Source organism: Erythrolamprus reginae, chromosome 1 (assembly GCF_031021105.1).
Source record: "Erythrolamprus reginae isolate rEryReg1 chromosome 1, rEryReg1.hap1, whole genome shotgun sequence".
Lineage (NCBI taxonomy): Eukaryota > Metazoa > Chordata > Lepidosauria > Squamata > Dipsadidae > Erythrolamprus > Erythrolamprus reginae.
Genome location: NC_091950.1, coordinates 123850682 through 123863116, shown reverse-complemented (window position 1 = coordinate 123863116; position 12435 = coordinate 123850682). Strand labels below are relative to the sequence as shown.

At 39.6% G+C, this 12435-nt stretch overlaps 1 protein-coding gene across 1 annotated transcript in view; it reads left to right on the top strand.

The window, feature by feature from the left end:
* The window catches only part of RRAS2 (RAS related 2), a 93395-nt gene that overhangs the window by 787 nt on the left and 80173 nt on the right, over positions 1 to 12435 (top strand). The window lies entirely within an intron of this gene.

The window sequence follows — 12435 nt, the reverse complement described above, 5'->3', positions numbered from 1 at the left end:
TAGGCGCCCATCCCGTGCCCCTCGGCGCCCTTTTGGTGTAGGCATCCGACCTTCGCTGCGGGCTTTTTTATTTTTTATTTATTTTTTGCGGGACTGCCTGGGTCGAGCTGAGCGCCTCGGAAGCCCCCTCGTCGGCCTCTCGTCGCCGTTGTGCAGCCGAGAGAACTCGAGCTTTCCTCGGGGCGCAGCGCCCGCTCGAGGGGGCTGTCTCGTTTCGCTCGCTTCCTTTTAAAGCCGCGAGGTCCTCGGCAGCCGGCGCGCACCGCTGGAGTTGCAAGCGGGCTGGTTGACAATGAAAGGACGGATGCCTTTGCAACAGGTTCCCCTCAGCCCCGCTCTGTGGAATCCAGCAGCGGCGCCCGAGCCGCCTTCGTTGTCTTTTTCACCGTCCATTTTCGATCGCTTTTTATCCCGCTTCGAGGCGTTCTGACCCTCTGTTGGCTGTCATGGCTGACCAAACCATCGTACAAATATCTCCACCCTGTGTTTTAAACTCCATAAAGTTAAAAGCGCTTTTCCGGTTAATTTCTTTTTATCGGAAACACTCACGCGGAGGCCTTTTCGTGAGGGGGTTGTCATCTGGATAAGCTAATGCGCTGCCTAAACTTGTTTCTTTTTTATTATGGTTATCTTTCGTGGCAACTTTATTGTAGGGAGGGGACTGTACAGCCCCCTCACCCGCTTCCCGGGGAGCTTTTAGGAAACTTGGGTCTCGGGAGCAGATGAAAACTGGTAACAACTGAGGAACCTGAATAGAAAAACGCAAGTCTGGCTCTTACACATTCTAAAGGGAAGGAGACTCCGGGTTGTAACAGCTGTTAGTCTTCTTATTTAGCAGCCTTCTTTTTTTGGAGACCTCTTTATTCTGTGGCCAGTGCTTTAAAAACTTGTTCCAGGGGAAGCCAGAGCCTTTATCCTATTCTGGAGATGGAGGAAGATATTTAACCAACAATTTATTTTTTTAAGGTTTTGCATTGCGGATCATAAAGCCGCTGTGAGCTGCGTTTTAAGACGATGAGCGTATACATTCTTTCCAAGGGATCCTCCCAACTGAAAACACACTGCTACTTGCCTTTAAATCTAAGCGTGCCCAGAATCGAGTTGTAACTGTATCTGGTGCCTCTTGTGTTCTGCCTCTCTGCTGATGTCATTTTGGATGCCAGACTAATAGAGCCGAAAATGAAAGCCCAAGCTGCATCATAAAAGTATCCATTTACATTTCAGTCCTGGTTTGAATTAAAGGACTGTTTATGGCTATCCAACACTTACTATTTATCTCGCTGAATGTTTGCTGTCTTCCATTGTTGTCATGTGGCAGCCGAAAAGTTTGGCATCTCTGAAATGCTGGGATTAGAATTATTATAATCCTGTTTTGTTAATCTTATCAGTGGATCTTTGCTGATGGATGGAGATAATTAGTTTATCCCTGCATGGCTGGAGCTTTAGTTTACATTCAGGCAGGCTGTGTATAGAGAGTGCTGTCTGGATGCTGACTGTGGCTAGATAGTTTTAATGTGCAGAAGGATCCTCTTGATAATCTTTTGTAACACAGATTGATTGATGTGGCATTGTAATGCTGCACCGGTAGAAGCTTTTGTGAGCTTAGGATCTGGCCTGCTAAGCCGGCTTTCATCTCACGAGGCCCCAAAGGCAGAAATACATAGAAGGGGTAGTGGTGCTTCATTTGTCCTCAGGGGAGTGGTTCTGTGCAGAGATCAGTAAGTAGCAATGGCAAGAGATTAGCAACAGATTTAAACTACAGTGAGCCCCTGTATGCACATTCTGTACATGGCTGCCTCTAAGAGCTTTTGAAGCTCTTAGAGCTGAAAGATTGCTGTAGGTTTGAAAGCCAAAAAGAACATTTTGCTGTATTACACTCTGTGCTATATATGACACATAGTTTGCTTTCCTCATCCAGTGAGAAGAATGTAGGTGCAACCCATCTCAAATGTGCAGGTATATTCAGGTACCATTTGCTCACTATGACAACTGTCCATCCTGTTCCTCCATTATTGTTTTTAGAGGTTGCACTTTGATGGGAGCTGCAAACCCATCGAGACAATCTTTTTTTCTCTGCTGAGAACTTACTGAAGAGCCTCCTCCGCCTTGTTGTCCTTTGTGCCAATAGCCCAAACCATCTGCCTCCTTCCATGTTGTCGGTTGCTTCTTTGCTAATCTACCATAGAAAGTTGTTCTGGTTTTCTGGGGGGGGGGGGGAATTGGCTTCCTCCCGTGGAAGTTTAGAAATATAGGAAACTTTTATAGGAAAAAGAGGCAACTTGAAGTCCTGGAATAAATATGTTTCAATTAATTTTAGATAAAAGTGGAGGTGTACCATCTCTTCTGTCACTGAACTTGCTTGGGGATGGTTTATTTTTAGGATATACTGTACTATTAAGGCTGCAAACAGAAAAAAAACTAGTTTATGGGGCAGGGAGGTTCTGGAGATGATGATGATGATGATAATAATAATAATAATAATAATAACAATTATTATTATTATTATTTATTAGACTTGTATGCCACCCCTCTCCGGAGACTCGGGGCGGCTCACAACAATAATAAGATGGAATCATCTGATCCCTAACATTCTAAGTAGTATGGTACTTCTTATATATATACAGTACTGCTCAAAAGAATAAAGGGAACACTTAAACAACACAATATAACTCCAGGTAAATCAAACTTCTGTGAAATTAAACTGTCCACTTAGGAAGCAACACTGATTGACAATCAATTTCATATGTCAGCACATTCAACTTTGTATAGAACTAAGTATTCAATGAGAATATTTCATTCATTCTTTATTTTTTTGAGCAGTGTATATATTTTAATTTGGTCATGAAAGACCTCAGCTGTGTTTGAAGCAGAATTCTGGAATCAAGTTGTGTCATTTACTATCTGAGAAATGGATCACAAAGCTATTATTTAGTCAAGTTTCTTTGGCTTAGCATCATTGGAATAAAATAAAATCCCTAGGGAAATACGTTCCTCTTCTCTCCTCTCCTCTCCCCTCTCCATGATATACGTATATACAATACCTTTGATGCAGTCTTATCTTTTGTTCCATTGAAATGTCTAACCTGCTATCAGCATTTATCAAGGTACATGTGACTTCAGATAATAGTTAATAACTAAATAGGTCGTGTTTGCCAAATTAATAATTGACTTTTAATCACCTAAGAAGATGGGAAGATGTACTTTACTAGGTTAACTTTACCCAGCTAGGACTATGTTGAGCAATTTTCCTTCTGGATAAAATTGTTTGTTGTTCTTTCATTATTACATCTGAATGATAAACAAAATTGTTCTTATTGGGCTTCAGTATATCTCTTGTCAGCTGTGCAGACTTTGCAAAAATTTCTTTCAGGCTAGCATCACTGGTTTCAGATTTGCTTTGTCTTACATTAGAAATCTAATGCCATGGACATTTGCTGTCTAGACTTGAGCTTAGTTTTCTTCATTGATTTTACCGTTGACATAATTTTAGCAACACATAATTGAAATGGAAGGAGTCGTCCATGTGCCGTATCTCTTGGTACGCACAAGATTGGTTGCAAGCAAGTAGAAATAATACAGCTCAGGCATTTGTATTGAAGAGCTTCAGCGTCAATAATATACTGCTGCTCAAAAAAATAAAGGGAACACTCAAATAACACATCCTAGATCTGAATGAATGAAATATTCTCATGGAATACTTCGTTCTGTACAAAGTTGAATATGCACAACACCATGTGGAATTCATTGTCAATCAGTGTTGCTTCCTAAGTGGCAGTTTGATTTCACAGAAGTTTGATTTACTTGGAGTTATATTGTGTTATTCAACTGTTCCCTTTATTTTTTTTTGAGCAGTGTATATTGAACCCCATCAGCAGATTTGAGTCTGGATAATGTTCTGAAGATGCAGTTGTGCCCAATTTTGTAAAATCTGATTATAGTATGGAGTGGCTCATGAAGTACGATAGTCTCCAGTAATACCAATATAAAATAGACTACGGAGCACTTTGTATACAGAGAGAAAAAGGCACTTAGAATATAGAATAACAGAGTTTTGGAAGGGACCTTGGAAGTCTTCTAGTCCTACCCCCTGCTCAGGTCAGGAAACCCTATGCTATTTCAGACAAATATTTGTCCAAGTGCTTCTTAAAAACTTCCAGTTGTTTGAGCATTGACAACTTGTGGAGGCAAGTAGGTCCCATTGATTAATTACTTTGTTAGGAAATTCCTGCTTAGTTCTCTCCATTGATTAGTTTCAAGGGACCTAGAACTAAGCAGGAATTCAAGAAATTTAGAACACACAGGGATGCATACCATCTGCAACTTCTTAAACCAAATATGGGTTTTCTAGAAATTGCAGGGCTGATATAGAGAGGAGTTGCATCATCATGGGGAAGGACAAAGATGGTCTAATGAGTTGCAGGGAGATGTCAGGTTGGTGGCCTCATATTTTCTGTTTTGGTCTTGAATCTAAAATCTGTCTGCATTCATGTCAAAAGCACATACAAAGCAGTGGTGAAATCTAAATGTTTTTCCTATCGATTCTGTGGGTGTGGCTTGGTGGACATGGCTTGGTGAGTCATGTGACTGGGTGGATGTGGCTATGTAGTCATGTGACTGGGGAATAAAAAGACAGAAACTTACTTTAACAATGTCCTGCTGGAGCAGTGTTGGTCTAGATGACCTCCAGATCCCTTCCAGCCATGGATTATCCCCGGAAGCTGAATCTACTACCAGGTTTTTAGTCCTTCCTCTCCTCTCCTCTCTGCTCTGCCCCTCCCTCCCTCCCTCCCTCCCTCCCTCCCTTCCTTCCAATTATGCTTGGCGGACTTGTAAAAAGCTGGAAAGTATTCGATTCAGATACACACCAGATATGGGTTCTGACCAGTTCTGGAGCACCAGTGGCGGAAATTTTGAGTAATTCGGAGAGCTGATAAATACCACCTCTGGTGCCATCCTGAGTCCCAGCTGATTAGAAGGTAATGGGGATTTTGTAGTATTCTTCCCCTGGAGTGGGGTGGGTGTGCAGGTTTTATGGTATCATTCCCCTGCCACGCTTACCAAGCCACACCCGCCAAGCCAAGCCATGGCCACCAAGCCACGGCCACAGAACTGGCAGTAATTTTTTTTTGAATCCCACCACTAATACACATGCTAATGCAGAGCAGTTTAAAAATTAATATGCAATTGAAACTGAAGGCTTTCCATTTTGTACCCATAGATGAACAGCTGTAAAAAAAAAAGTAACGAATCTTTGTTTTAATGCATGACAATTGCAGTGAGATTATAGAAGGATTTGGTGTTATCCACAGTGGAGGAGTGGATGGTGAAGGTGATGGACCTTGGGCCAAGCTGACTTAGCTGATTAAGCAAAAGATTTTATCTATATCTATTACTGACTGGAAAACCCTCAGGGACTTTTTACATGAAGCAGGAAAAAAAAGACTTGCGATTTATGGTTTTGATGACTAGATAGGACAGAGTATAGAAAAAAACTGAGTAATACTACAAGTGGAAGAGGTAAATTTATTATTGTGTTTGTAACTCCTGTAAAGAAAATTGCAAACTGTCTCTTTGTATTTTCTACAGGATTGGGCGGCATAGAAGTCAAATAAATTAAATAAATTAAATTTGCTTCTGGGTCCTTTCCTTTTTTTCTTGCTTTACATTAATTTCAATTCTTTTTTATTTTCTTTCATACAAGTTTTAATGAAATTATACTAAAAAAGAAATTTAATTGCTCGGTAGCAATTAAAAATATGGGGAGATGTGTGTTAACTTAGCCGGGCCTGAGCAGTAGCTTCATGACAGTGGCAGAGAATTCTGGATCAAAGTTAGTGTGTTCATAGGCCTCTTAATTATGCCAACTATTTCCACAATCCATTCATTGTCACTGCACAAAACCCTTCATAATTGACATAGAAACACAGTGAAACATTCATTTAATTTTAGAAATAAAATGAGGTCTTTTAAAGGCTAAATAAAGTTATTGCTATTATATAAACCAGCCCCGGTCCTATTCTGAAGTACTTGGGGGTGAAAAGGAGAATTACTATCATCTTTTGGGCAGGGAAAGAATGAACCGATTGTGCAAAGAGTTCTTAGGAGTGTCTAAAATTAAGTAGTATTTGATCCATGTTACAGTCTCTTGAACAGTGCAAGGACTGTTTGCCATATCTCTGTTACTCAATGTGGAGATAGATGAAGTGTTTTCTGTCTATGAATCCTTGCCCTATTTCAAACTTAAACTACTGCTTTGCTTTAGTTTATTATGCTGATGTGTTCATAATACTGCTGTCCTTTGTCTTTTTAACTTAACACTGGCTATCCTGAAACAAAGTCCGCCTGTGATGGAAAAGATCTAGGTGTGTTGTTAGCTTGATTAAGTCACAGTAGCAGGGAGGCACACCTAAAGAACTGTTTCAGAGTGGCAAACAGTGGTGTTTATAGTGGAATCAGCATTAATCAGGAGCAAGACCTACGGAGTCTACAGAGAGGGGCGGCATACAAATCCAATAAATTATTATTATTATTATTATTATTATTATTATTATTATTATTATTATTATTACCATTCTCCCAAGTATGCACAAAAAGATAGCACCTGTCACAATGGGAAGAGCCATAACACTCAGATATTATGATAGGTTAACTTGCTTGGATTGTTGTCTTTTTTTAACATCATTTCAATGATTTAATCACATTAGGAATTGTAAATTTATTTATCTATTGGATTTGTATGCTGCCCCTCTCCAAGGACTTGGGGCGGCTCACAACGTATCAAAACAATAAACAATATACATGTCTAAAATTAATATAGCTACAAAACTTTAAAAACTCTAATAACATTTAAAACCATTCATTCCCATTCACACAGCAAGATATACCACACTTGTCAGCCAGTGGGCTAGAGTCTAATGGCCCCATGTCTGGCGGCACAGATATGTCTTAAAACTTTTATGGAAGGTGAGGAGAGTGGGGACAGTGTGAATCTCTGGGGGGAGCAGATTACAGAGGGCCGGGGCTCCCACAGAGAAGGCTCTTCCCCTAGGTCCCGCCAAGTGACATTGTCTAGTTGATGGGACCTGGAGAAGGCCGATTCTGTGGGACCCAACCAGTCGCTGGGACTCATGTGGCAGAAGGCAGTCCCTGAGGTAATCTGGTTTGATGCCATGTAGGACTTTATAGGTCATAACCAACACTTTGAATTGCATCCGGAAACCAATCAGCAGCCAATGCAGTCCGCAGAGTGCTGGAAAAATATGGGTATGCTTTGGAAGGCCCGTAACCGCTCACGCAGCTGCATTCTGGACAATTTTAAGTTTCCGAACGCTCTTCAAGGTTAGCCCGATGTAGAGAGCATTGCAGTAGTCAAACCTCGAGGTGGTAAGGGCATGAGCGACTGTGATTAGACACTCCCGGTCCAAATAGGGCCACAACTGGTGCACCAGGCGAATCTGGGCGAACGCCCCCTGAAAGATGACGGTCCAATGTCAGCTTTGGATCGAGGAGGACCCCCAATCGCGGACCCTCTCTGAGCAGGTCAAAAGTCCCTCCCCAGGGTAATGTACGGACAGATAAAGGTGTCCTTGGGAGGCAGAACCCACAGTCACTCTGTCTTGTTGGGATTGAGTTTGAGCCTGTTAGCATCCATCCAGACCCTAACAGCCTCCAGACACCGGCACATCACTTCCACTCAAATGGAGTATTGACTGATGAGGAAATTTTAATTTTTCCCCCCCTGGATGTAATTAATCCTTATTCTTTTCCGCTTGCAAACAAAACATCAATAATGGTCAAGTATGCCCCAGTTGGGATATATAAAAAAGAAATGCTACATTAAATACGGGTGACATAAGGTTAGTTATTTCAGTGGAAAGATGAGGATGGGGACAAAGCAGATTACATGCTGAACTCCTTGAAGAACCTGATCTTAGCCAATTGCTTGGAAAAATGAGCTGAATTAATTGCTGTTGCCTGAAATAAGGTAGAAATGAGCTTCTTTGTGATTTACTATATAACATGAGCAGCTGCTGTCACGGAGCTTTTCCCAGCTGTCACACCCCAGCCTTTCACAGTATAACTCTGCATTCTCTTCCGATTCAACCCTCTTGACATTTGTGCTTCTCTGCTTAGAAGAACAGAGTGCAGTGGAATCGCCATCTATGCACTACTAAAACTGCCTGCATTTGTCCCTCTGTAACCCTCAGTTAGCCAAAATGGTGCATCATAGTACCTCAAGCACCTAACTTAAAGAATGTATACATATCCCAAGACCCATTATATTAGTTGAATTGAAATGTCAAAGATCTTCAGTCCAGTTGTGTTGGCAAAGTTGTGACTGCTGCAATGCTGCCACAGTCAGATGCAGTCATGTGATTGTGATTTCCAGTGCTTCCTGCCAGCTTCCCACAAGCATAATAAATGGGAAAGCTGGCAGAAAATTGGGTATTGCTTCTGCTCCCACCATTTTTTGGGGGCCTCCTGGCAAAGTTATAGCAGTACCATTCAGAAAAAAAATAATGTTAATTCTGGTCACATCACACTGCACTACCTTTTTCTCAAAGAATGACCCAAGAGGTCATAAATTGTCTAGTATTTTTTTAAAAATCTATTAATAGCAACGTACTTTCTCAAAATATGGAAGGCAAAGATTTTTCTTTATGGTGGCTGGATAGCATAATTCAAGTACAGTATCAACTTCAACAAATATAGAAATAATACACAAAAACAGATGCACTTTGACACTGAGGCGTTCTAACAGGTTTACAAATAGATAGAAGGAAACAATTTTATTTTGGGGAGAATTAGCAATAGCACTTAGACTTATATACTGCTTCACAGTGTTTTACAGCCCTCTCTAAGTGATTTACAGGGTCAGTATATCGCCCCCAACAATCTGGGTCCTCATTTTACCCACTTTGGAAGGATGGAAGGCTGAGTCAACCTTGAGCCTGGTGAGATTTGAACTGGTGAACTACAGCCAGCAGTCAGCAGAAGCCGCTTGCAGTACTCAACTCTAACCACTGCGCCACCAAGGCTCATTGATAACTGCTTGAATTGATAACTGATAATAGATATTAGATATTGAAAATGCTTAGTTCTCAACAATTTAAAGCCAGAAGACTGTTTTTCACTGAGCTGGTATGTAAGCTGTTTTTGAGGTTTTTACACTTTTCTTTATGGATGTGTTTGGTAGAATAGAGTAAAGGAAGTGGTAAACAAAGTGTTTAAGACCTGACTTTACAAAAAAGAAAAGAAAAAAGAAAAAAAAGAACCACACACCCTAAAGTAGAATGTGAATGTATGATATATGCTCTTAAAATAACTGTGTCAGATGGCTTAATAAATAAGATCGTACAGACATTTTAAATTGTCTGTGGCTATGGTTCAAGGGAGCTAAAGCTGAGCAATCTTGGATAGTTGAATGAAACATGTTTTAAATGCAATGACCTACATGTCTATAGTACATGTCTCTGATGCATCGTAAAAGTTAAAAATAAATAACTTTATTTTTGGACAAAACTGGCAAGGCTTTTTATAAATGACCTTGGCCTATGTTCAGATGCTAGTATCTTATCTCACCTGTAGTTTTATCCACTTTTGAGTAAGTTTAAATTGGTATTGATATTACGAAGCATGTTCACTCAATGTGAAACAGTGCTTACTCTATCCATACGATATTGCTCATGATTAAATGTAAACGGTTCTAAATGTATAACCAAAACGTAGTTGTACAACAACTATTTGTTTCATGTATACAGAGATAGAAAACAAATAGTTGTTGTACAACTTATAAAACACTTTTAGTTCTGGTGCCTCGATTTTCCAGAAGCAAAAGCTGATAATAACAGTTTGATCTGGGAAACAACTTAATTGGTAAATCACATTCCTACAGTGTAATAATCTGCTGGTGTTCATTTCTAATGAGTTTATCTAAAGATACATAAAATCAGAAGAAACAGACGACAGAGGATGAGATGATTAAATAGTGTCACTGTAATGAACATGAATTTGGGTAAAATCCAGGAGACCGTGGAATTAGGGCACATGTCACAGCTTTGTCTGAACCCATCACTTGATTTTTTGGGGGAAAAAGTGGCCCTGTGATATCTTCCCTTACAACTGAGCCAGGATGATAGGGTGCTAGGGAGGTTACAGACCATTGGAATGATAATTTTCTAATTTAAAAAGTGTGTGTGTTTGTGTGTATATGTATGTACAGTGTATACAGAATGAAGTATTCAATGAGAAAATTTCATTCATTCAGATCTAGGATGTGTTCTTTGAGTGTTCGCTTTATTTTTTTGAGCTGTGTGTGTGTTTGTGTTCAAATTTTTGCTGAATTTGAAAATTAAGGGAGAGGATAGATCTATTTTGGCCTTATTTTGGCCTCATCAGCTAGCCATACCCTCACTGGGACTTGAACTTGCAATCTTGGCCTTGGTAAGGCAGAGAATTAACCTCTAGGCTACAGTATCCAATCCCTTCAGCTTTGTACCAGGGAAGGGTTACATGTTTTTTGTGTTGAATCACTCTGGATATTGAAGGAACATCATAGTTCCTTTTTTGCCTCTCAGCCCAACCCAGGGCCATTTCCAAGGCAGTTAATTTATTCATAGCCGACAAACTATATTCTCTCAATATCTCTCTCTCTCTCTGTATATATACATATGTCACATGGTTTTGCTGATTTTTTTTAAAATTAAGGGAAACTAGGCTAGTGCTATTTCGGCCTTGTTCTGGCCTCATCAGTTAGCCATACCCTTACTGGGATTTGATCCTGGAGTTTCTGCCTTGTAAGGCAGAGAATTATCAGGGTGATCCAACAGTCATCTTCAGGCTGGTGTTTCTGTCCTTGTTCTAGGGCGAACACAACGAGACCTGAGCTGCCTTCCTTCTATAAATACTGGTGGCTGGGTGTACACTCAAAGAATACATCCTAGATCTGAATGAAATATTCTCATTGAATACTTTGTTCTGTACAAAGTTGAATGTGCTGACAACATGTGAAATTGATTGTCAATCAGTGTTGCTTCCTAACTGGACAGTTTGATTTCACAGAAGTTTGATTTACTGGGAGTTATATTGTGTTGTTTAAGTGTTCCCTTTATTTTTTTGAGCAATATATATATATTTTCAAGGATAAACTGATTTTTGAACCAAAATATTAAGAATAATGTAAGTTGGCTTATCTAATATTTTAATATTTTGGATAAAAATTTGAGTCTGGCTTCTCTGCGGATGGGCTTATAGGCAATCACATATGGTAAATAACTTAAGAAGAGCTACAACTGCATTGCTCCTCACCAGATATGAGTGTGTATTATGGATAATGCACTCTAGTAGCCACAAGGACTCCAAACATGCTTGGCTGTCATTAGATGCATGTTAGGCATGTGATATTTGACCTACAAAAATCCAGATGGCATCAAAGGGAAACTAGCATAAATATTTCATGTAAAGTTGTAATTTGGATGTTTGCAACCCCAATACAGGAGCCTTATTTATGGGCTGTACATACTTTTATTGTGACAATGGTTCTGTTCACTTGAATACTTTTTCCAATAATAGTGTTTATCCTCATAGAACCACAGCATTTATCCAAATAGAGGCCAGCTGTCACAGTACTTTTAACAATTTGGTTCTGTGGCCTATAATTACTACAAACCTGCTGTTAGATAGGACAGTAGAAAAACATTTTTTTTCCTTAAGAGAAGTGGGGGAAGGAGTTTGATTTGAAAAGAGGTTGGGTTCCAGTAATAGTAAGATTTACTCCTAAATCTTACTAAATCAATGCAAAAAAAATGCTGACGTTGCCTCACAATAGCAAAATGTTAAAATACTTTTCTGAAATGCAACCATAATTATCTATTCCCTTTTGTGGAGCTTAAAAAAAGAGCTTTTAAATATGTTATGGCTAAATGATGTACCACAAAATAATATTTACCACAAATGCCAATATACTTATAGGTATTTTGTGATGATCAGTTAGGGTAGAAGAAAATGGCATAAAAATAGCTCATCAGGCAGAAATGCCAAAGTAACCTTAAATGATAACTTGATAGTCTGAATCACTGGATCCAAATATGAGGTGCATAAGGCACTTCAGAAATGTAGGATGAAGATAACGTTCCATCAAGTCATTATTGATTCTGAGCACCACATATATAGGTTTCTTCCATGATGTTTTGAATAGAATAGAATAACAGAGTTGGAACAGATCTTGGAAGTCTTATGGTTATCCAACATTTTCTTTAAAACTTCCAGTGTTGGAGCATTCACAACTTTTGGAGGCAAGCTGTTCCACTGATTAATTGTTCTGTCAGAAAATTTCTCCTTAGTTCCAAGTTGTTTTTCTCCTTGATTAGTTTCCACCCATTATGTTTCTTGTTCTGCCCTCAGGTGCTTTGGAGAATAGTTTGATTCCCTCTTCTT